The 27,425-nt window shown below is 35.3% G+C and overlaps 1 protein-coding gene across 35 annotated transcripts in view; it reads right to left on the reverse strand.

The window, feature by feature from the left end:
* Positions 1 to 27,425, reverse strand: part of Nrg4 (neuregulin 4) — a 202,647-nt gene that overhangs the window by 36,996 nt on the left and 138,226 nt on the right. The window contains exon 9 of one of the 35 annotated variants that reach the window (XR_009225257.1): positions 1,826 to 1,922. The exons of the other annotated variants lie outside the window; for them this stretch is intronic. The gene's annotated coding sequence lies outside the window, so the exon portion shown is untranslated. The remainder of the gene's footprint in view (positions 1 to 1,825; positions 1,923 to 27,425) is intronic. 35 annotated transcript variants of the gene reach the window in all.

A 27,425-nucleotide genomic window follows, 5' to 3' on the forward strand; every position in this document is an offset into this window, starting at 1 on the left:
CATGAGTAAAAAGAACCAGGTTTTGAATCATGTGAACAGAATGCCATTTAGTTTCAAGAACAAAAACTGGACTGTAAGCTGGAAACTAGTTTCCTGACCCCACTATGGTGCTTGTTGGATATATGATCTTGGGCTACTTAAAAGTCAAAATCAAAGGAGCAATACCTGCCTTAACTATTTCATAGGGCTATTGTCAGAATCAAATAAGACAATGTCAAAAATTGTTGTGAATACTGAATCATACAAGTGAAACTGAAATGAAAGTAGTCACTTTGCAAAGGCCGTGTTTACTTCATGTTAATCTGTAGGGAATAAAATGCCTAAGAAAAATTACAGCTAGAAAAGGGTAAGAGCATCGTGATCAATAAATGTTCTGTTAGTAGTATTAAGTATTTCTCAGAAACAAGAAACAGAATTATAAAATAATAATAAAAGAATTCACAAGCCAAAGAAAGATTCAATGTCAGTGCCACCTCACTTCCAGCTATCCTAGAAAGAAAAATTCAAATACTGGCATATGCAAAAGGTAACTTCTAGCTAACCAATACTCTGTGTGGCAATCAAAGTTCAATCTGTAACATGTGAAAAATGAAAAACCAAAACAAAAAGAAAAAGAAAACTACCAGAAGTGTTTAAGAAAATAAACTGGCAACATGGGCTTGGATCCCTTTAATAGTTCATTCAAGGCCATATGATAACATATATAGCCAAAATCCTATGAAACTCCTACCAGATTTGACATGCCAAAAACTCAGGGAAGACTGGATCACAACCTTTGCCTCTTTTATTAACTAGTTCCTAAATGTAACCTTATTAAGCATTTATTATATTCTTAATAATGTCTATAGATAACTTGACTAATATTCAATCTTGCAAAAATTTTGTTGTATCTCTAGATAATTATGAGTCTAATATAAGCCTGATTAAGAAGCAAAATCCTAGACTCCTTCAAGATTGACTATTACCCAGCTAATTCATATGCTGAAATAGATTATAGATTATATCTGAATATAAATTATAAAATAGACTGCATAGAGATTAATCCATATTTGTCATTAGTCAGGGTATTATTTATAGTTTTAATGTGAAGGACTGTAAGTTTTTAGATTAAGTAAATTACTGTGAAAATGTGAAGTATTTTATTTACTGAAACTAGCTAAAGAACAGGAAGTAAAGGAAACATGTCAAGAAAATGATGAGAGTCAACTACAGCAGGATAAAAATATGATTTTCATTATGGAGTTTGCATTGGCCAGTCTTCTCCAATGAATACTTTCTTAGAGAAACACCCTGGAATACTACTGGCTGGGTTAACCAGAGCAATGAGATAAAATTTTGTGATTTGTTAGTTTCTTAATGTGGTCTTGTTTCTCTATATTAACAAAACAATTAATCAAGTCTCTGTTCTTCCTATTTTGTCTACCTCAAAAAAATGATCAGGGAGAAAAACCTAAAACTATTCTTTAAAAAATTTTATTTAAAAAATGATAAGAAAAAATTAAAACTATCAAATCACATATATATGTTTTTAAATAACCTATTATGATTCTTGGTAAAAATATACATTTACAAAGTATTTATACATATACAAAGTATTTATACATAAAATTGGTATGTACTAGTTTTCCCTTTAAGTAGTATTTTCAATAAATATAAAGTCATACTTAAATATTATGAATAATATGTAAGTGGGCCTTCCAACTGTAGAGATTTTCCCCGTTCATGTTTGGTAAAACTTGAGGGCTCAAGACTGTAAACCAGGAACAGCTGGAAAACCTTACACAATTAAACCACAGTTCTAAATGTATTCGTGCTGGCATCTTACCTTCCCAGGCTTCAGGACTCAACAACCTTCTAATGCAGGGGAAATGTCATGCCCCAACTTGGAATAAGACAAAGAGAAGCCAGCATCAGTTCACTTCCTGACAAAAGAAGTTAAGTATTAGAGCTGGGCAGAAGTCACAGTTGTCACTCTGCATGGTATTCCTGTGTAGCAAATGAAATCTTATTGATAAGATAAAGGAATATTTTTAGCTGTCTTCCAAATGAGATCGTGGATGATAAAGAGAGTGAACAAAACATAAAAACCTCAGAAAAAAACACATAATTTGATATAACTTCATTATGCAACAATAAGAAGAAAATGAAGAAATTTAAAGCAAGATATACCTTGCTTTTCATTGGCCCTCAGCTTCAACAGCATGAGATAAGCCAAGTTGGTTCTGAAGGGTAATTTTTAACTCTTGAACAAGTGACACAAATCAGTGGGAAAAACTCAAGTAGAAGAGAAATTGTCCTGAGAGAGCAGATACGTTTCCATTGTTGTATAACCATATCCCGCCCTGTGTGAGAAGTACAATGATGTTGCAAAATATGAGGTGTCAGGAGATTCATCCTATTAAATTTTGTTCTAAATATGGTGAGGTCAAGAAAGATATCAGTTGTTCCTAATGATAACTTTAATCAGACGGTTACTAAAATAAAAAGCATTATAATGCATAGCTAAATAGAACAGCTGTTTTATGCATTTGCATCTGTTCTTCTATTATCAGCTTTAAGGCTGTTATTTCCGTTCCATAAAGGTGTTCTAAAGATCAAGATAATTCTTGATGTTTGATAAAGCACATGGCACAATGCCAAAAGTCAAAGTAAAAAGGATTTTGCTCTAATTAATCACAGAGACATTTTGAACTTTTTCTTTGAACTATAACCTTCTACTAAATTTAGAGATGCAAAAGCTAAAGTCTTATCTTTGGAAAAAATGCCAAGAACCAGCCTATCTTAACCAACTAACCTTAAGAAAAATATAAAATTTTTTATGGTTAATAAAATGATTCAAAATACTAATATTCCTTTTGGAAACCAAGTTTAATAAAACATATAGTGATAGACACTGCTGATAGCCAAAAATACAATATATAATTCAATGAGGCAACATATCAAATGCAGTAGTATTTAAGCACAATGGATTTCTTGCATTTTCCAAATATAAGTGATTCTTAGCTGTAATCATTTTAGCTTCCTGTAACTAGCCTTTCAGAGACGATATGTTTTTACTTCTACATTGCATCTCTTAAATAGATCTGTCTTTATTTTACCACCTGACAAGTGATGATTTCTAACTAACAATGAGACTGCTACTGTCGTAGATAGCACAGACTTTAATCTCTGCCAAGGCAGCAAAGCCCCTCTCTGATCTGAACTTCTGGCCATGTGAGCAAATACCACTTGGGAGGGTTCTGGTGAAACCAGAGCTTACTAATAGTCACTCTGGGTAACTCTTCCACAGATCATGCTTTGCTGATTTAAACTCATCACAAAGTCCTACCTCCACCCTGCAATGCTTATTTCTAGGTGATCCCAGGATAGGTCATAAGATGCCCGGAGGAAAGTGAGGCCACAAGTCAAGGCCTCACCAGCTAGTAGTGCAGGCATAGGTGAACACAAACCCTTCCCCCACTTTTACTCTAAGAGACTACTAAGTTGTAGACGGAAGGCTGTTTGACTTGTGTCTAACTTTGCCAAAAAGCCAAGGACTGAAAGGGCTGCTACCTGGGTTGTTCTGTTTGAAGTAGACAACAACAACAGCAAAAAGACTACCAGGTTTTTTGTCAAATGTGTCTTTTGGGGTTATCTGATACTATATGGCTGCGCTTTTCATTGTCTTTATCTTACAACTCAGTAAATTGTAGACAACTTATAGTAGTACAAATACATTTTGTTTAGTGTAAGACAAAAAACTGCCCTGTGAGTATTGATCAGTTTCATACCTGTTTATAAATTCATTTCAACATGTCTGATAACTTACATATGTTTGCATTAGTAAATTCTCTTCTGGGTCAATTTTGACATCTATTGGTTTCCTCATTAAATAATCTATTCCTTATTAATCAGCTGAATACATTTTGATACATCTTCCTTTTATATCTGAAGATAGCAGGCTGTGCTCTGCCCTAAGTTACTCCATTTGCAGTACAAGTGCTAAGGCAAAATGAACCAGCATCTTGTTTGTGCAAGTAGAAAACCATCACATGTTGGACACACAGAAGAACCACCACCAGCTCTAAAGAACAATTATAAGGCACATACTGATAATTTATTCATGCTTATAAAAAATTACTACCTTATCAAATTAAATCAGGGACACATGGATTTAAGGATTTATCAAGACCCTTTCACCTTGACAGCTAGCTTCATGGCTGTCTTCACTAACTCCTTTTCTGATCATCTGCAGTGGCTCTTTGTATTTGTTCTTTGTATTTGTATTTGTTCTTTGTATTACCTCTTCATATTCTGTGGCCACCTTAACTCTTTTTCAGCCTCTTTGTAACCTTTTACCACTGCATGAACTATAATGAGTGATTTGCATGTTATAGATATTAGTAATTAAGATTGGAATGGAATAAAGAACTTGAATTGCCACAGTCATGACTACCAAGTAAAATCAGGAGTACTTAGTGAACTAAAGCTGATGAAACTGATGTAGCTTGTGAATTTATTGATGTTCAATAAATCCTGACATTGTGGAAAGACGAAAACTTGTTTATCTATGTAAATGGAATAGCCCACTCATTACAATGTGTATGAAAATCATGATTTTTTAAAATTTTTTTTAAAAAAAATCAGTTTTAAATCCATTGGGATGCCCATGGATTCACCTGGCAGAGCCAGATGAATGGAATTCCAAGAGAAGTCTTCCTCCTGAGCAGTTTATACTCTAGCCTGTCTTTTTGTGGTTCTCAGAGGTGAATCCAAAGCAGAACTTTAAATCTGTTGGTTCTCTGTTTCATTAGATTTTTTTCCCTCTCTACTAATTTTATGTCTTTTTGTTGTTGTTGTTCATTTATGGCACATAGATTATTTCCCATTAGTAAGAGCAATGATAAGGGCTTTGGTTTCATAGTATGATTATCTAAAGATTATAGTAGGTAGATGATGATATATATATGTTGGATAAGAGAATCTGATTTGTCAGGCTTGGAAAATAATTATTTCTCTATTTGTCTTTTTTTCTTTTCTTTCTTTCTTTTTTTTAGTTCACATTGATTAAAAATGTTATGCTCACTGGAAAGGAGAACATCTCTTTGACATGTGGACCAGTGAGTTTTGTGACTCTGTGCTTACTCTTGACTTGTGCCAAATATGTACAGCTGAAATGATAGGCTCTGTCTCTGTATGACTAAAATTCAGAAAGGCTCTTACCTCTCATTATGTGAGGATGAAGTATCTACAGGGAATATTAATAAATGACAGTGTGGAGCCTCTCAAATTAAAGGAGTACTATTCTGACTGACATAGGGATAAATAAGCTCTTATATAACTGAATATTCCGAAAATTCCCAGAATAAGGAGACTGAAATTCTAATGCTTGAAATATGCTGAGCTTAAATAAACTCCTTCTCACTAAAACTAAGACATATTTTGAGAATCCAGTTCATATTAATAAGAGCAAATCTTTCACAAACAAGACTAACTTAATAGTTTTGGTTTAATAAAAACAGCTATATCTTTTTCCTGGGTTAACAACAGTACATTTATGTATTGCAGATTCAAAATGGCAGATTAGAGAAGGCTGTATTTCCAGTAGTTCCATGGCTTGGGAGTCAAGCAAAGTGGGTGAAAGAGTCTTCACTGAAATTCAATATTAGACAGTCAGAGTCTCTTAGAGACCAGACATGTGGGTGCATTGAACAAAGAACAAGAACGATAAAAAGAAAAAAAAAAAAAACAAGAAAGAGTACACTTGAGCCAACCTGGTTACAGTAGGAGCAGTGGTACTGGGTCACCACAGAGGAAGGGATAAACAAGCAGAGAGAAAGACAATAAACAAACTTGGCACAGAAAAATACTGAAGATCAGAAAAGCAGCCTGAGCTTAGCTGATCAAGAGGCTGTATAGCAAACTCATTTGAAAAGAGCTGTGTATTTCTCAACTGGCAAGCAGAGGGCTGAAGTGGGGAGCTATCTCAAGGAGGTCATGACACAACTTGCTTCTACAGGAGTCCGAGAAATTATAGCAAATATTGCCATACTGCCCTGGCAAGTTCCTACCATGTGGCTTAGGGTGTATGTAGTAGAACATGAGTGAAACAGGCACAAAGAAGAGTGTACCCAAGGGAATTGAATTCAGAGATATGGAGGGGTGTGTTTTCCCTTTGAGTCTGGTGACCCACACAACTAGCTGAGGAGGGTCAGGAAACTGAAAAGGCAGGTGTGATTAACCTCAGGGATTAAGTCTGGGAAAGCTGTGTTCATGGGCACTGTAATGTGTAAGACCTCTGAAGGGTTGGCTTCCCTGCCCCACAAGTAGAATTCTCAGGAGGTTTCTGAAATTGAGATTCCCAGCAGAGACTGGTATCTGTCTGGCCTTAGAGGTAGGCTGGCAAATCTTTCCAGAACAGATACCAACTAAAAATGTCCTTAAGGCCTGATCAGAACTAAGCCATTGCCATTAGAACTCCTCATTAGAACTCTGTAGCCGCCCCTCCCTGGGAGTCTAGTGATCTGATCTGCTACAGTACTTCCCATTCCATCCTATCTTTTGCTGGTCAGAAGGGAAGATGTAAGTTATTTTAAGCAGTTTCAGCTTTAGACCACTCCAGCTAGCAGCTTGGTGAGCAACACAAAAGAGGAAGGTGTTAAAAAAAAACCCAAAGGCTGGGGTTGAGGCTCAGCAGTAGAGCACTCAGCTGGCATGTGTGAGGCCTGGGTTCAATCCTCAGCACCACATAAAAATAAATAAAGATATTGTGTCCAACTACAACTTAAAAAAAAATCCCTAGTCCTCACTTATTTGTTCTCTCTCATGCATATTCTCTCTCTCTCTCTCTCTCTCTCTCTCCCTCCCTCCCTCTCCATAGCCCAAGAAGAAATGGAAAGGAGGACAGTCAGATGTAGGTAGTGACCATCCAACCTCATCGACAGTTTTGACCAACTTAGTAGAGACAATTCTTTCATTTTTCATTAAGAATCATCCCCCCTTTGGTGTTCTTGCTGTGCTGGTTGGTTTATGGATATATATATGTGCATATATATCTGTACATATTTGGGATATATATATATATACACACACACATACATATTTGTTTCTTTCTCATTTTGGCATTTTTAATGATTGCTATTTTTCCTTGTCTTTTGCAGGTTAGGATTTTTTTGTTCATTTTTGTTTTGTTTTTGTTTGTTTCTCTTTCTTTCTTTTCCTCTCTCTAACAACCAAAATTCTATCATTCTTTCTCTTTCATTACTTTGTTTTTTAAAATTATTTTCTCCTCCTTTATAGACGTCATTTGCTACATCTCTTCTGCTTTCTCTCTTTTCACATTTTGAACATTCTAGTCTTCTTTCATTCAGACTTACCTTCACATCACATTTTCTTTTCTCTTAATGAACTATATTTTTACCATCTTTTAGAACTATTTAGTTTATATAACTCCTACCCATAACACCATTCATGTTGCTACAGTGATTAATACTATGGATGGCATTGTTGACACATATTGTTTAACGCCAGATCTAGTTCACGGCTATTTATTGTTTTTGCTTTCAGCAATGGCTGATTCCACCATTCCTGTTTGGGGGGTAATTAGTGCTGAAGATGTCATAGTAGGCAACAGGTATTTATTTTAATGCTATACGTTATTTGCTTCTGTTATTGCTATTGTTTGTTTCCTCCTTTTCTGTGAGATGCTTGGAATCTATGAGGACACTATTGATCAGCAGAGGGTAGAGACTCTGCTGATCAACTAAACCCAGCCAACAGATACTATGCCTTGGTCCATATACAAATTAACCACACTCAAATTTCAGTGATATTTGAATACAAAGAAGAGACAACCAGGCCCCAAGGAGAAATAGCTATTAGGGGAGGGGGCTCAGGTCCCACTGATAGACATCTACTCCTACAGCAAAAACAGAATGAACACAAAGGTGATAGACAACACATGTATCTACAAGGGGATCTCAATCTAAACCACTCTAGAATACTTTGTGCCCTAAAAAGGACCACACTTAAGATTGGAAGAGAAATCCATCCCAACATATGCATAAAACCCAACACAGGAATCTAAGAAGTATGAAAACACAAGGTATTATGACACCTCTTGAAGTTCATAATTCATCAGCAACTGACTCCGAAAATATTGAAGTAGATGAAATACCAGATAAAGAATTCAAAGGAATTAATAAAAAAATTACCAATGAATTCCAAGAGAACACACCAAAACAACTGAATAAATTAAAGAAGTCAGCACAGGATATGAATGAGAAAAAACAATAAGGAGATAGAGATACTGAAAAAGAACAAAAGAATGTGGAAATGAAAGACACAAAAAAATCAAATAAAATGTTCAGATGAATGTCTCCAAAATAGAGTAGACTATGCTGAAGAGAATCTCAGAGCTGGAAGACAAAGTGGCAAGTCCCAAACATTCAGAAAATATTAAAGAAAAGAAGTAACGATGATCAGAATATATAAGAACTTTGAAACTTAAGTGACCAAATTTAAGAAACTATGAAATTGAAGAGGGTTGTAAGATGTGGGCTAATAAATGGGTAACCTCTTTAGGAAAATAATAAGAGAAAAATTTCCAAACATTGAGAATGAAATGGACATCCAGATGCAGGATGTATTCAGAACTCAATAGACAAAATCAAAAAGAACCTCTTCATGACACATTAAAATGTCTAACATACAGAACAAGGATAGAATTTTATAAGCCTCACATTTAGAAGTAAGCCAATTTTTTTCTATTTTCTTAGCACAAACTCTAAAATGCAGGAGGGGATTTTAAGTCCTGAAAGAAAATGACTGTCAAATAAGATTGCTATATCCAACAAAGTTATCCTTCATGATGGAACAGGAAATGAAACCTACCAAGACAAGCAGAAACTTAAAGAATTCATGACTACTAAGCTGGCACTACAGAAAATACTTAGGATAATACTATACACTGAAGAAATTAAAAAAAAAACAAGCCTTGAGCTCACAAATGGACATATCTCACTTGAAGAGTAGCTAAACAAATGAGAAAAAGGACCAAATTAAATATTAGAATTAAATTAAAATGGTGGAAATTAATAAACATCTTTCTATAAACACATTGAATGTAAATGGTCTTAACTCTCTAATTAGAAGATATATGTTGGCAGAATGGATTTAAAAACAGGATACAACTATATATTGTTTGAAACAGACTCACCTTTCAGGAAAAGAGAACCACAGGCTGAAAGTGAAAGAATGGAAATTGATACACCAAGCAAATGGAGCCCCCCCAAAAGCAGAAGTAGCTATCTCACATCTGACAAAGCAGACCTCAAGCCAAAATTGATCAAGAGATAAAGAGAATCACTTCATACTAGTAAAGCAGCAATCACAAAAAAATAATGATAGGTAAATTTATGCCTTAAAAGCTTATGTACTTAAATACATAAAATAGATACCACTTAAATTAAAGACTCAGACAGACCTCAGAACAAAAATAATTGTGTGATTTCAATATACCTCTCTCACTAATAAATAGGTCATCAAGACATAAACTCAGTGAAGACTCTTTAGACCTAAAAATATTACAAATAAAATGGACTTAACAGATGCCTATAAATTATTTCATCCAACAATAGCCAAATACACTGCCTTCTCAGTTGCTCCTGGAATTTTCTCCAAAATATATTATATTTTAGGTCACAAAGAAACTCTTAGCAAATACAAAAAATTCCTTGCATCTTATCATAATGGTATGAAGTTAAAAATCAACACCAAAAGAACCTACAGAAACTAAACACATGGAGATTGAACAATAAACTTTTGAATGATGAATGGGTGACTGAAGAAACAAGGAATTAAATTTTAAAGTTCTTAGAATCCAGCAAGAATAGTGATACAAAATATGAGACCCTCTGGGAGACCATGAAGGCAGTTCTAAGAGGAAAGTTTATAACTATAAATGCCTGTATAAGAAAATCAGAAAGGTTCCAAACAACCTTTAAGGAAAAACTAATGCCAATGCAAATTAGTCTGTGAAACAGAAAGAGATGGAATATTTCCAAATTCATTCTATAAAACTAGTATTTCCCTGGGGCTAAAACCAGATAAGGACAAAGCAAGGAATGAAAACAACAGACCATTATCCCTGATGAACTTAGATGCAAAAATCCTTAATATTAGCAAACCATATTCAACAACATATTAAGAAGATTAAACATCATGACCAGGTTGGTTTTATCCCAGGGTTGCAAGAGTAGTTTAACACATACAAATAAATACATGTAATTTACCACATAAATAGAATTAAGGACAAAAATCACAGTCATCTCAATAGATACAGAGAAAGTCTTTGAAAAAATTTAACACCCATTCATGATAAAAAAAAAATGAAGAAACTAGGGAGAGAAAGGACTTATCTCACATCATAAAGGCTATATATGACAAATCCAATGTCAACACTTTGGTGAGTGGAAAAAAAACCTGAAATCATTTTCTTTAAAATCTGTAACAAGACAAGGATGTCTACTGTCAGAATGGTCATTCGCAGAGTGCCTATTCAATATTGTTCTTGAAACTCTAGCCTGAGCAATCAGGCAATAGAAGAAAATTTAAGGGATACAGATAGGAAAAGCTGAAGTCAAGTTATCTTTGTTTGTGATGATATGATCTTACATCTAGGAGACCCAAAAGAACTTCACTAGAAGATTTATGTAGCTGATAAATAAATTTGGCCAATAGCAGGTTTCAGAATTAACATTCAAAAATAAATAGCTTTCCTATACACCAATGATTAATCTGCCAAGAAAGCAATCAGGAAAACAAACCCATTCAGAGTAGCCTCAACACCAAAATGACAAACAAAAACCCCAAGAATAAATCTAACCAAGGGCGTGAATAACCTCTGTAATAAAAACTTTAGACCACTGATGAAAGAAACTGAAGAAGACACAAGAAGATGGAAAGACTCCTGTGTTCATAGAAAGGCAGAAATAATATTGTTAAAATGGTTACACTACCAAAAGCAATAGACAGATTCAGTGCAATCCCCATTGAAATACCAATGACATTCTTTATAGAACTAAAAAAAAAAAATAGTTCTAAAATTCATTTGGAAGAATGAAAGACTCAGAATAGCCAAAGCAATTCTAACCCTAAGAAGCAATGCTGGAGGCATCACAATACCTGATTTCAAATTATACTACAGAGCTATAGTAACAAAAAAAGCATGGTACTAGCATAAAAACAGATACACAGAACAATGGTACAGAATAGAAGACACACAGACAAACTCACACAACAAACTCACACAGAATCATCTGATCCTTGTCAAAGGTGCCCAAAACATACACTGGAGAAAAGACAGTCTTTTTAACAAATAGTTCTGGGAAAATTGGTTTCATATATATATTATGAATGGGACTAGATATGTATCTCTTACCTGCAGAAAAATTAACTCAAAATAGATCTAAGGCCTGGGAATTAAACCAGAAACTATTCAACTCCTAAAAGAAAATGTAGGGTCAACAGTCCAGTATACATGCACAGGCAACAACTTTCTCAGTAGTACCCCAAAACTTAGGAAATAATGCCAAGAGCTCATAAATGAGACAGCATCAAATTAAAAAGCTTCTGCAGAGCACAGGAAGCTATTAGGAATGTGAAGAGAGAGCCTACAGAATAGGAGAATATCTTTGCTAGCTACACTTCTGACAGAGGATTAATATCCAGAATATATAAAAAACTAAAAAATCTCTACATCAAAAAAGATCAAGTAAAGGGGCTGGGGTTGTGGCTCAGCAGTAGAGCGCTTGCCTTGCACGTGCAAGACCCTGGGTTCGATCCTCAGCACCACATACAAGAATAAACAAGTGAAATAAAGGTGTTGTGTCCAACTACAACTAAAAAATAAATTTAAAAAAAAAACATCAAGTAAGAAATGGGCAAATGAACTAACAGACACTTCTCAAAATAATAAATACAAATGGCCAACAAATGTATGAAAAAATTATTCAACATCTTTAGCAATTAGGGAAATGAAAATTGAAACTACACTGAGATTTTATCTTATTTCATTTAGAAAGGCAGTCATCAAGAATACAAATAACCGGGCTGAGGTTGTAGCTCAGTGGTAGAGTGCTTGCCTAGCACATGTGAGGCACTAGATTTGATCCTCAGCACCACATAAAAATAAAATAAATAAAATAAAGGTATTGTGTCCATCTACAGTTAAAAAAAAACTTTAAAAAATGAATAAATAACAATAAATGCTAAAAAGGATGTGGGAGAAAGGAATACTTTTATACTGTTGGTGGGACTGTAAATTAGAACAACTACTATGGAAATGAATATGGAGATTCCTCCAAAGGCTAGGAATGGCTCCAATATATACCCCAGCTATACCACTCCTCAGTATTTATCCTAAAGAATTAAAAGTCAGCATAGTATAGGAATACATGCATACCCATGTTTATAGCAGTACAATTCATAATAGCTAAACTATTGAACCAAATTATGTGTCTGTCAATGGATAAATGGATAAAGAAAATATGTGTATATACACATATACACAATGAAGTTGTATTCAGCCATAAAGAAGAATGGCATTATGTGATTTACAGGAGAATGGATGGAACTTGAGGACACTGTTCAGCAAAATAAGCTAAATTTGGAAAGTCAAGCTTTCTGTTTTCTCTCAAAGTGGAAACTAGAGAGGAAAAAGGAAAAGAAGGTCGGTGACAGGGTCTCATGAAAATCAAAGGGATAAAAGTAGAATGAGGAAAGGGACCCGGGGAAATACTGGAGAGTGCTAATGGTCAAATTATATTGTTCTATTATGTGCACATATGAATATGTAATGATAAATCCCACCATTATGTACATTCATGGGAAAAAAGTATAACACAAACATACATTTTATTCTATTGAGGTCTGTTTTTCCTAAACTTATACAGGTTTATTGATCAATAAATTAATATTACTTTACATATATTATTAAAAATTAAGAAAAATATAAAACTGTGTTCAACTAAATCATTAGTTCTGATATTTTGTTTAAGCCATAATTATATTTTATAGTAGATAATTTCCAAGGTAAATCTTTGGACTGATATTGAATTGAATTAATTAATGGATATCATTAGATAGCTACCTTTTAAGTACAAATATTTAAACATTAATAGTCAAGTTAATTTTATGTTTCTTCCTTTGTTTATAATGTCAAGGTTATGGCTTGTGTCACATTAATGAAGATATTCATTTTTGCCACTTTAAAAGGTTGTATAAAGGATATATGTTTGGCTGGGGGTGTGACTCAGTGGTATAGCATTTGCTTAGCATACAGGAGGCCCTGGGTTCAATCCCAAGCACCATTAATACCAAAAATTAATAAGTGGGATGGCATCAAATTAAAAAGCTCTGCACAGGAAAGGAAGCTATTAAGAGTATGAAGAGAGAGCCTACAGAATGGGAGGGAATCTTCCTAGCTACTTTTGTGACAGAGAATTAATACCCAGAGTACATGGAGAACTCAAAAAACTTACCACCAAACAAAAACAAAAACAAACAAAAAACCATACAATAAATGGGAAAATGAACTAAGCAGATATTTCTCAAAAGAAGAAATACAAATGGCTAGCAAATATCTGAAAAAAATGTTCAACATCTCTATCAATTAGGGAAACGCAAATTGAAACTACACTGAGATTTTATCTCATTCCAGTTAGAATGGGCAGCCATCCAGAATACAATAAATGCTAGGGAGAATGTGGGGAAAAGGAACTTTTACATTGTTAGTGTGACTGTACATCAGTACAACTACTATGAAAATCAGTATGGAGGGTCCTCCAAAGACTATGAATGGAACACCATATAACCCAGCTATACCACTCTTCAGTAATTATTTGAAAGAATTAAAACCAGCATACTACAACATTACATACATACCCATGTTTACAGTATACCCATGTTGACAGTCACAATAGCCAAGGTGTCTGTCAACGAATAAATGAATAAAGAAAATGTAATATATATATATATATTATATATATTAATATATATATATTATATATATTTTGACCTAGTAGAACCCCTAGGAAAGAAGAAGTATAACTAAAGGGTTAGTTTGCTTCAGAAAATGAAAAGGCATAATAAAAAACAGAACTTGCTATGTATATTTCATTTTGTCTTATGAATCTGAAAAGAAGCTAGGTGATATGTTGAAATTTTAGTAAGGTTTTCTCAGTTATAATGGACTTGCTTTCTTGGTTTACTGGTTAATGCTTTAAGGTACAATATCAAAGACTTATCTTCTGTGTGATCTGCTCAGAAAGCAGTGATTCGGTGTCTTATCAGAAATTTTTTTCTGCACTCAATATTGACCTTTTAATTCCTTCATTATTTATGAAAAAAAGCAAGTAAAGCAAATGTGGGGAGGAAGAGGAAGGAAATCAAGATTCCTTATAAACATGTTACTTTTTATGTTATTTTAAATGTTTGTTGTCCCTCTGAGTAAAGAAGTAAAAAAGTATTATTCCTCAGGCGCCTATGATAGTATCTTAACCAAGTGTCCAAATCTCTGGTCATTTTTTGATTTGGCTTTCCCTCAATTGTATCTTGAATATAGGGAAAATAAAATATAATTTTCTGTTTGGTCAGTTTGAGGTTGGCTGAGGAACAAAGCACCAAGCAACCAGCACCTGCTGAAGAACCACCAATCAGGCACTGATAGATCTACCTGTCAATTAGTGGGGTCTCCTGACCAATCCTGGATCTCAGCAAGCTCCCCCGACCAACCCCAGTATGACAAGGGACTCTAAAAACCTCCTTTCCTGTCCCAAGCCCTCCCTTTCTGCCCTAAGCCCAATAAACTTCCAGTCGGTTGAGCCCCCCTTCTCCCCAGACTCACCCTGTTGGTCTGGAGGGTCTCACCCCTAGCAAATCTCAATAAAGCCTCCTTCAGCAGCCTTTTTAATCTGCCTCCTTTTTTTGGGTCCCCACTGCCTGACCTTACATTTTCCAGATACTATATACCTAAAGAAGATTGCTGGAAAAAAATTACAAATTACAGCATGCCTTTATTTGTTCAGTTTTTCATGCGGTGCTAAGGATGGAACCCAGTGCCTCACACATGCTAGGCAAGTGCTCTTCCACTGAGCTATAGCCCCAGCCCAATTTTTTTTTTTACCTTAAAAATTAAAAGATGATAGAATAGTAACCCAATAGTAACAACAACAACAATAAAAAATCCTGAGAAGTTCCTGGAGATTTCTCCATGTTCTTACTTTCACAGTATGTTTTTTTTTTTTTTTTCTTTTCTGAGACAGTTCTCATTATGTTGCCCAGGCTGATCCCTACTTCCTGGGTTCAAGTGATCCTTCTGACCCTGGGCCTCTCCACTGGCTGGGACTATAGACCCATATCACTTTGCCCAGCTCCCATGATTTTAATATCAGAGCAAATATAGATTAAAAACTCATGGAACAGTATACAATGTATTCCAATAGAGAATATTACCCCTCTCCATTCTAATATTATGGGTTGCAAATATAAATTAACCACAGGCATTATTTGTCATCCACATATTTTTTAATTTAATTTGACATTTGGCAGAGGCTCTGCTCTAGGATACTGGCCAGAGTTTCTATTTTCAACCAAAAAAGATCAGTTCCAGAGCTGCAAGGAAAAGGACTATGCAAAGTACTGCAATCTTTTCTTTACAGAATATAATCTTGGGTACAGGTTCTGATATGATATTATTATTGCTTCTCAGGCTTTTGGCTATGATCAAGTGTGATATGAAATGGTTTACACTACTTTTAAATAAAACCAACAAGCTGAGTCAAAATTTCCAGGATTCTTTATGATTCAGAAGCAGACAGTTTAGGCAAGCAGACTAGTAACCCAAAATAAAAACAGCACAGGACTTAATGAACTAATGAGGGGCATTTGTTATTGGAATTTGTTCATATTCCTGTTGATATTTTAGTGCTCTATATTTTTGATATTAAAAAATCCTTTCTCTTTAATTTAAAGCTATCAATATCCCACAAAAATTTAGTATACACTGTTTTTATAAACTAAAACAATATTTTTGAATGATCTGATTTCTCTTGACCCCCAAGTTCTGAAGCTCTGACTCTTCACTTTTCATGGCAATGTAGTTATTTGCGTATATTCATCAAGAATCTGTTTTCCTTTGTATTAAGATAAAACTAGAAAAATCATAGGACTATCAAAGCCTAAGGTGAACTGTCATATTTGAGAATGATTCTCCATTAGGTAAGGTGAGCCATTTTTACAGAACTATGCTGAATTAATTGTGGCTCCTGAAGAGTTATGGAAAATAATAATCCTACAAAACAACCCCAAAAGAAAAGCAGAGACAATGTTCCAGAGCTGCAAGGAAAAGGACCATGCAAAGTACTGCAAGCTTGGGAGCGGGGAGAGGAAACTAGCCAAGTATTAACCTTCCAGTAAATCCTTCCCTGATAACAATGGGCCCCAAAGGAAGGAGGGGAATACTGAACGTTAGGCTCTGGACTTTAACCTCCCTCCATTGCTAATTATTCCTAAAAGGACACACAGTATATACTGAACAATAAGCCCTGAAGAAAGGAGAGAAATATTGAAACTCTGGGAAACAATAAACTCCAGAAAAAGAAATATCCATCCCTCACAATCTGGACTCCTATCTCTCCAAGTAATAATGAGTTTCAACCTTTTATAGCTGCCCTCCTGAGTTAAAAGTTTTAATCTACATAACCAGCCCCTGACTATATGAACGGCAAATCCACAATTTCCAATGACGAAACCACCCTAATTGTACCCTAGGTGCCCAAGTCCACAAAGAACAATAAACAGCTTCCCTGAATCTGTTGAGGTCTGCACCGTCATTTTGTGCTTATAGATCCAATAACTACAAAGTCCACCTAGTAAGACTGGCCTCATACCTAAGTTATAGGCTCCAGATGGTAAGGAAGTCACTTATTGTCAGTCTAGGAACCTTAGTAAATTTGGGGGCCTTCAAGACAAAAGGAACTCACATAAATTTAGGTACTACAGGTGAAATCTGGTGAGTTTCTTAGGCTTGGCTTCTTGGCCTTGGGATAGTAGATAAAAGCAGAAGTTAATTTTGTAACCTTCATGGATATTCAACATTGAATGAATGAAATTTGCAAAAGCACTCAAGACCTATATATTTAACATTCTTCATGCACCCACCTAAGGCAGCACCAGCACTTCTTATGATGAAAAATAATCTTTGAGATTTTTATATTCATAATGAGAAAGACTGTCATAGAGAGTTACAAAAGAATTTGAAATGAACTATTTCTTCTTCCAGACCTAGAGACTGAACCCAGGGCTTTGTACATGCTTGGTAAGGGCTCTCAAACTAAGCTACATCCCCAGCCCTTTTTATTTTTGAGACAAAGTCTTGCTGAGGTTGCCTTCGAACTTGTAATCCTCCTGCCTCAGGCTCCTCAGTAGCTAGAATTACAAGTGTGCACCACCACACCTGGCTAGGTCCAAAAAATTTAATGACAGCTTTGATGAAAAATAAGTAAAAGTCTTGACAAATTGGAGGCATAAGATTTTGCTTCTTCTCTCTTCCTACAGAAAGTTAAAATATCAATATCTCTGGAAAATAAGACATTAAGCTACATTGACATTGATTCCTCACTGTGAATGCAGATTTTCAGAAAGAATGCATAGAATAAGGAAAATAATCATGAATGAAAAAGCAACAACAACAAAAAAATTCCTGCTACTTCACAGTTGGTCCCTGATAACAACCACTTTTTTCTTGGGCAGTCATTAGATTCTGTTTCCAAGTTAAGCCTTGGGGACACAAAAGCAAGCAGCTGTGTGGTAGCAGAAAGGGCCAATAACCTGAAATAAGTTACTTTTTATCTGGAATCTCATTCCTACCTGATAAGGATCTTGGGATGATTCAGTGAGATAATGTATTTCAAAATATTTGACATATGGAGGTGTTCAATAATGTTTATGAGCAAATAAATTATCCTCTAAGCTCTTGAAAATGAGCTGCATTTGACATGCAAAAAAGTAAATACTAAAATGCCAATATATTCCATTTTATAACCTCTTATGTAAGTTGTTCTAAACATGATATTCAGAAAACGGAATATATCATAGTTGGGTGCAACTGATTGCTTGCTGCTTTCTTATTTATGAATGGTGATAATTAGGAAAAGTCTGAGAAGGAAATGTATATAAGTGGAGAAAGGGATACTGCTGCCACTGAGCCATACCCTCAGCCCAATGGTGTGAATATGACACACACAAAAGGTTTGATTGTAAATTTCTGGAATTTATTTATTAAAAAATTAAATTTTGTATGTATAGAGTATTTGATTACAAACTAATACTATCTACATAAGTCAATGAAGACAGGATAATCAGTTTTCTAAAATTTCTTTAAAAAGTTTTTGATAGTTGCATGTAATTTTGTAAAGTGAGTATAAAGCTAATTAATTTGACTGGATAGCTAACTTGTGCTATATTTTCTTCCTATTGTGTTAATGCATTCAGCTTGAATTTCAGAAACAATAGTGTGCTTTATTCCAGATTGTAAATTACAGTAAATTCTTACGAGTACAATGTAAGTCCGTAATAGAAATGCTGACACCTGAATATAGCAGAACGGCTCAGCATAACCATAGTTAGGCAGTAATAGCATTAGCCTGTGCTTATGTCAGCAAAACTCTTTCATACTGTTCTTTCCTTATCTCCCAATAGAGTGGATTTTGTACCCCCCTTTTTTTCAGTTGGGCTGTTTTAAATGACACTTATTTGAACATATGGGTATAGAGGGGAAACACAATTTTGTTGTCACTTTGAAATATTATCTATAAAGATCAAAATAGCTGAAATTAAAATTTGGTTTAAAGGTTTACATTTTATTAAAATGTTACATTTCCTCCAATTCTGACTATTTTAGATCAATAAAGTGCTGACCAAAAAAACACAAAAACATACTAAGTCCCAATGTCAACAATAATGATCATTCACTGTGCACCCAAATCTGATATATTCCATTTTCTGAGTATCATGTTTAGAACAACTTATGTAAGAGGTTATAAAATGGAATATATTGGTGTTTTAGTATTTAATTTTTTGCAAGTAAAATTAACTTAATTAATCTATTATTAATTATTAGTATAATTAATAAATTAATTATATTAATATAATTAACTTATTAATCTTCATGTCTCCTTCATATGCCCATTCTCAATAATTTAAATGAATTCTTATTAAAACAAAATAAGACAAACAATAAAGAGTTGAGTTGAGATTACACTGCAAGTGTTTTGGGCTTCTTTCTTAGTTTTAGTTTATAAATCTTATAGCTATCATGTGAAAGACTTTTAGAATTATTTTATTAAGTGCAGCAAAACCAGGCCATTTATGATTTTTTTCCCTGAAAAACATTTGTGTACATATGTAAAGTACCTAAAACATTATCTTTTATTGACTCTTTTATTATTTCTCATCTGATAATCTTAGAATATGTTCAAAATACATGTATGAGAAAAAATTTTGCTTCACAAGGGTCTACAGTTTAGAACTGGACAAGAACCAAATGTTTGATAATAAAACAAGTAGTTTCAGAAGAAAAATAAACTGAAAAAAACGCATCTCAAGCAACTTTTACAAAGCACACAAAAACCTGCTAGCTTTTCCAAACTGTAGTAGTCTCCAGGGGATAGTTAAAGGAAAAAGGAGACTAGTAAAAGCAGAAATAGTGGGAATGGATTGAAAAACACTGAACAAAAAATTCAAAATGGATAATTTTTTTTCCTTTGGGGATTTTTTTAAACTGATGCTATTTGGTATAATCAAATATAACAAACCAACAGAAAGTATAAGGACAGGCACACTCAGTATGAATGTCAGGCATAATCTAGGGTATTTCCAAGCAAAAGGTAAAGTGTTTTAAGGTCTTCTCTTTTCTTGGGCATCCTTTCACCTCACTTTTCACAGTTTTCTGTTGCTACATGGCATCAGAGGTACTTAGGACATCCTAGTGCAGCAAAATCAGGGAAGCTTCCATGTTCCAAATTACTCTGTGCTTCCTATACCCCTCAGAGGTTTTATTCAGTTCTAATAAATTGATACCTATCAAGTAATACTTATTCATAACTAAAGCATTAATCCCTCAGGATCATCTGCATTAACATAGAACCTCACAATTTATAGATAATAATCAAGTCACATTGTTAGAAGAAATATTTCATATTCTGGATTGAAAAGTTCATATTTATTCTTTGATCCTTATCAATGCTATACATGCTATTTTTCATCATTTAAATGTGTATTTTAGACAATAATGCTCTGTATGTTTGATAAAACAGTGGGGATATGGCCAAGAATGTTAGATGTCCTCTCTAGACCATTATATTATCACTTTTGTCCAGTTTTAGAATCCCTAGGTAGGCATAGGGCTGTGTGAAATAAAGACTGCACTTCTCAGTCCCTGTGTGGGAGGTATAGTCATGTAACAAAGTTCAACCAAAAGGGTGTCAGAAGGTGATGGTGTAACTTCCAACTTCAGAAAAGGTCATAAAGAGAAGCGTCTTCTTTTCCTCCTTCACACTTTTTAAAAAGGTGTAAACCAAAGATTACTAAAATATGAATGGTAAAATCAAAAGAATCTGAGATTGGGCAGAAGCCGCAAAGTAACAGCTGTAGGGATTATCAAAGGAGCCCGGTGTGGTAGATGTCAGTGTGCACCATTAAAAATGCTTTGAGAAAGTGAAGGACTCATTTTGACTCACAGGAACTAGGTTTCTTATTACAATGGCCTGTGATGAAACCAAAGAATAGAAGATCAGAGAAAGAAAATAGCATAAATGTTTGAGTATGTTGAAACACGGAGGAAATGTTGACCTGAAAGGCTTACTGTGGATGGCAGTTGGAAGATGAACTTTAGCTCATCATTACACAACTGAAGAAGCATTGGAAGGTAGGCAGCAAGAATATGTTTTACTACGGTTAGACTAAAAAAACTGAGGGAATGAACTGATAAAACAGGATGATTACATATCAACAAAATAGAAACTATACAACTTACAAAAAACTGTGAAGAGAAGGGGAAAATAAAATGGAGGGTGGAGTGAAGACATAGTTAAAGCATATATTGGCTGGTAGTCATAATTTAGCAACAGAAGGATAATCATATTAAAGTTATTTTTTTTAACACTTTGGAAAAAATTTTACCTAAAACTGAAGGGTGAAAGAGAGAAGGGGAAAAGAAGATACATGTTTTTATTTTTTTCCCATTACTGCTCCTTGGAACCAATGGAGGTTATCTAAAGAAATGGGGGAGAACTTTTGAGAAAGGTTACAAACAAAAAAATACCACAGCATTGACTAACACCAAACATACACCATAACAACAAGTGTTAAAGGGGTTTCAAAGAAGAAGATGGCCACAAAGTAAAGTTCAATTTTATTGTGACACACATTTAAAATGAAGTGACTTTCTATCAGAAAGACAGAAAATGAAAGATTGGGGGAAAATGAAGATCAGAAATCATGTTCTTAATATTAGAAAAGATAAAATTCAAGATAAAAAGTATTAAAGTAGACAAAGCATTATTTTATAATGCAAAAAGAGTTGACTCACAATGAGGATGTAACAGTTATTAATATTTTTACAGCAAATAATATAGCAGATATAACCATGAAGTAGAAGTTAGAATAGGTAAAGGAAAAGAGAAACACAGTAGTAATAGAAAACTTTACTTCTCACAGTCCATAATAAACAAAATAGAAAAATATACAAGAATATGGAACCAAAAAAACATTATTAAGAAAGATCTGACTGATATATTCAACTCTCTGTCCTAAAGAGGGTAGTCCTTCTATATCAATGCCAAAAAATAGTAAAAAAAAAATACTAAATGTTAGACTGATGAACACAGCCTAATTCCATTTTAAGATTGGGAGCCATCTTATCACAAAGTCATGAAAAGTTAATTTCTGTTTTACTATAAATTACTGAGATTTCTAAACTTGCTTGGAATTCCTGCCCATGCCTTGAACTCACCCATGCCTGGCTTTCCCTGACCAGGTAAAAACCCTCTCTAAAACCTCAGTGGCGCCTCATACATTCTGATGTTGGGATATAAATTTATTTCCTATCTTTAAATGTTAAGTCATGTAGATCATTAACCTACTATCTGCCTTTGTATTATGCTTATCAAAAACCTGTTAGTTATAAGCTCTCAAGACACCCCCTTTGCAACTTTTTGTACTATAAAACCTTTTTCCTGGAGAGTTGGGGTGCTGATCTCTAGCCTGGGATGGGGAGAGACAGTCCTGGCCAGCCTTTGTGTACACAATACAACTTGCTTTAATTTGATTTAAAATTGGAGTTGATGGCCTTTTATTTGTATTGTGGTTCAATAAGACCTCTAAAAAACAAAAACAGAATCTTAATAAATTCCAAAGAGGAGGAAGACTACAGACAACACTCTGATAACAGGCAAAAATATTAGAGATAAATAACAAAAGTGGAAAACACAAGGCCTTTCCACCTGGAAACTCCTTGAGTCAGAGGATAGAAAGACCAACCTTGTAGCATTTCTAGAAAACAACCAATATTAGATTGTATGGGATGTGGCTCAGCAATGTTCATAGCAAAATTCATTAGTTTTAAATACTTGAGTCAATAGGAAAGAAAGAATGAAAACAAGCTAATAAGACATCATAATGAAAAATATTTTAGAGATTAAGAAGATGGAAGAATAGAGAAGGTCACATTCCTAGCTGCTCCATGGAGTGAAACCAAGAAAACTGACAGGCAGCTTCTCAGCAAGGTGAGTGAACAAAAAAAAGCAGGGGGACTTTACTGGAACTTAAAACTGGACATTCAAAACAGATAGGAGACTCAGGAGTTTGGATATAATAAAATAAGGAGGAAATCCCCAGGGTACCAGCAGCTTCTGTGGCCAGGTCAGAAGCACCAGCCAGAGCAGTCCCTACACAAGCAAAGTGGAAGTATAAGGGAATTAAAAGAATCCACATTTTTAGGAGGCCTGAGGAAAGTCTGGGTACTGTGTTTAGAGATCAAGGACATTGCCCAACAAACCTGAAAGGCACACTGCACAATATCCTTGTGTGGGAAAGAATCCACCATCTCTTCAGGCAGCCTGTGGAGGACTAAGGAAGGAACCATTTTGCAGCTGCAGTGTGGGAGCCAGTGAAGGAGCCAATTCCTAGAAAACCTGAGTTTAGCCCAAAATACAGGCTCAGTAAACACACACTGTACAATATAGAGTGTGCTTAAGTGAACAGGAGAAAATCAAACATGGAGAGAGGTCTACACAGGGAACAACTGTCATGGAAACCTACTGGGCTCTACTCCTCCCTCTCCAATCTGGCTGCTTACAGGATTGGCTGGGAGAGAAGAGTTTGGCAGGGAATTGGGAAGGGCAGGGATGAGAATGATTGAGTTTGGAAACTAAACTGAAGACCAGGAAACATGGGGGTGAAGGTGACATAGCAGACTGAGAATTGGCTCCTCTACCACACAAGTGGAACCCAGGGGAGATCCCTGTAGTACAGTCTTCTAGCATTGACCAGCAATTATTTGGCCCTGGAGGTGCACTGATTTAAAATCTCCAGTCCAAATGGCATTCAGCAAACAGCCTGGAGCCCACCTAACCCTAAACCCTGCCTTCAGGAATTCTGCCTCTGGGATTACCTCTCTCACTCCAGCAATCTGGAGGGTGGAGAATCATGTTCCAGAAGACCCCATTTAAAACTGCTGAGAAGAGAAGCTGAGAATCTTTTGAACTCCAATGGAAAGAATTCTTTAACTTTTCATCAAGATTTTTTTTTCTTTTCTCTGTTTAATTGTGACCTTAACAGTACATGGACATTTATACATACTCATATTTGTTTTTTTCTCATTTATAGCATTTTTGAAGCCAGTTATTTTTCATGGATCAGTTTTTTGAGGACTAGGATGTTTGACTAGTATATTTTAGTTTTGTAATATGTTCTTTTATTTTTAATTTTTAAAAACTTTTAATTTATATGTATTGTTGTGTACCTGTTTCCCTTCTCTTTCTCCCACTAACAGACAATGTGTATTGTTCTTTCATTCTTCCTTTAATTTTTTACTTCTATCTTTTCTTCCGTCATAATCATGACATACTATATTTCTTCTGTTCTGTCCATCATTTGAAATTGTAAACCATTTTGTAAACTTACTGTTTTTATTGTAGGCAATAACTGATCATATCATTTTTGTTTATTATGATAACTTACATCGTTGATGTCATAGTAGGAACTATTTAGTTTAATGCTGTATATTATTTGCATTGGTTGTTGTTATTATTTGTCTCCCCCTAAATGATGAGGTACTAGAAACCTTCAGGGACACTAAAAGTCAACTGGGCAGAAACTCTACTGATTTAGACCTATACTATTAGATGGGTAGATACACAAACAACATGAAAAAGCAAGGGAACAAATCACCCCAAACAAACCAAGATACTCCATTAACAGAATCCATCTCTTACTCCAGCAATCTGGAGGGTGGAAGAAATGTCAGAGAAAGAGTTTAGAATGTACAAATGTTAAACTGATCTATGAAGTAAAGGATGGTATAAGGAGTTAAATCAGAGAGAAAATACAGGAAGTGAAAGATCACTTCAATAAAGAGAGATTCTGGGGGCAAAAAACAAGCAGAAGTCCTCAAAATCAATAAACCAAATTAAAAATTCAATTGAAAGCATCACCAACAGACTAGCTCACTTGGAAGACAGAGTTTCAGGCAATGAAGACAAAATATATAATATTTTTCTTTAGAGAGAGAGAGAGAGAGAATTTTAATATTTATTTTTCAGTTTTCAGTGGACACAACATCTTTGTTTGTATGTGGTGCTGAGGATCGAACCTGGGCTGCACGCATGCCAGGCGAGTGTGCTACTGCTTGAGCCACATCCCCAGCTCCAAAATATATAATCTTGAAAACAAAATTGACCATGGAGAAAAGATGTTAAGAGACCATGAACAGAACTTTCAAGAAATATTAGATAACCTAAAAAGACCAAATTTAAGATTTATTGGGTTAAATAAAGGCTCAGAGGTATAAATGAAAGAAATGTATAATCTTTTCAATGAAATAATATCAGAAAATTTCCCAAAACTAAAGAATGGAAAATCAAATATAGGAGGCTTATAGGAACACAAATATACAAAATTACAACAAACCCACACCAACGCACACTATTATGAAAATGCCTAACATACAGAATAAGGATAGAAATTTAAGGGCTGCCTGAGAAAAATGACAGGTAATGTTTACAGGGAAAACCAATCTGGATATCAGCCCATCTCTCAGCCCAGACCTTCAAAGCAAGGAGATCTTAGAACAAAATATACCAAGCTCTGAAAGAAAGTGGATACCAACCAAGAATACCATACCCAGCAAAATTAAGCCTCAGAATTGATGATGAAATAATAACCTTCCATGATAAATAAAAAGTTAAAATAATTCACAACTAAAAAGCTTGCATTATAAAACATACTAAATAAGATATTTCATGAAGAAGAAATGAAAAAAGAGAGAAGCAGCAAAGGGAGGAACTACATCAAAAGATAGTGAATCAACGGAGAAATGAATTCAAATTAAAAACTAGAAATAAATCAAAATGACATGGAATAAAAATCATATCTCAATAATAACATTGAATGTAAATGGTCTAAACTCATCAATCAAAAGACATAGACTGGCAGATTGGATTAAAAAAAAAACAAGGCCCAACAATATGCTGTCTCCAAGAGACTCACCTCATAGGTGAAGACATCCACAGACTAAAGGTGAAAGTATGGGAGAAAACATATCACTCACACAAATCACATAAACAAGCAGGGGGGATTCCAAGATGGCAGGCTAGAGGGAGGCAGCATCCTGTGTTGCTCAGTGACCCAGATTTTACCTAGTCGGAATATTGCATCTCAGAGAGTGTAAGAGGACTCCTATACAGCTGATTTCCACAGAAATCACCAGCGTTGTGACCCCTGTACAGGGCTCAGAGCCTCAGCTTTCGAGCAGCACTCCGGACCCCTGGCTCCCCAAACCTAAAGCCTGCAGTTCTAGCCCACGCACAGCTCTCAAGCACCTTAGCAGAATCACCTATCAACACCTCTGCAGAACTCCAGACTGCGCTCTGATCCCACACAGGTCCCCTGGTTACTACCTACCCACGGCACAACACCACCACACGGCTCCCCCCACCTCACAAGATACCCCAGCACTGGAAGCAGACTGCCTCCATCTTGGATAACCTTTCTCGCTATATCTGGTGGGGGCAGCTCTCAGATCAGATCCCCATCTGGCCAGGTACCAGGTATCCAACTCACCCACCATCCCCAGCGGCGATAACTAGGCACAGTGACCACTCAACACAAAAACAGCTCCCAGTTGGGCAGGTGTGCAGTACGACAAGGGTGCCGCCCACCTGGTATGAGCCTTGGTGTGAGAGGTCCTGCAGGGGGAACTGCTAAGTGAAAGGGGATGGGACTAAAGTTTGGAGCCTAACAGAGAGACCAGGAGCTGGGAAATATCCAGGCAAGAGAGGGAGACAATACCGGGCACTCAAGTCAGACGAGCAGTCCCAAAAAGAGACCCTTGAGGTGCAGTCTCCTTGCAGGGACTGGCAGGTGGCACTCCTTACTTCCAGACACCCTACAACAGGACCAGTCTTCCCACCCTGGTTACCTACACCATCTTAAGGGCAGAGACACCAGCTTAAAATAGAAAACCCTACCAATTGGATGAGAAGAGAAACAGAAAAGATATGGATCTCTAAAACTAGCAACAATCCTGGTTTCTTCGTTCAAGTATTTTTTTCTCTCTTTCTCTTCTACCCCTCTATACTCCAGCCCTCATATCCCCAACATATGTGAAACCAAGAACTTTGCATGAAATAGAATTTTGAGGACTGAGTCATCTGAATAATATAATATAGAGGTGTTGTATATGCCCTTTTTTCTCTTTTTTCTTCTTTGATTTTTCTCCCCCCCTCCAAATTTTACAATTTTAACATCCTGTATTTTTCTGAATACATATATGCGTTTGTTTTATATACTCTACTATCTTCCCACATACTTGTCTACCCTAAATTACTTCCTGTCTATTTTCTCACTACCAACTCTCTTCATTAGATTTCTCTTTCACATTTCCTAAGATATATTAACCCCATACCCTCACAACATTCCCCCTCAGCATACCATCCTACGCCCCACCCCCAGATCAATGTCTACCGTAAACCTTTTTATGAAACTACTGATTATATTTTGTATAATAATTGAATCCAACATTTCGGTGCATTGAGACTAAACTGTAAATGTCTTAATAACAACAAATTGTTCATAGGTGAAATATTGTGTTAACATTGTCTTTCCCC

This window comes from Marmota monax, unplaced genomic scaffold (genome assembly GCF_021218885.2).
Source record: "Marmota monax isolate L192 unplaced genomic scaffold, Marmota_monax_Labrador192_F-V1.1 WCK01_AAM20220418_F8-fsc00111, whole genome shotgun sequence".
NCBI lineage: Eukaryota > Metazoa > Chordata > Mammalia > Rodentia > Sciuridae > Marmota > Marmota monax.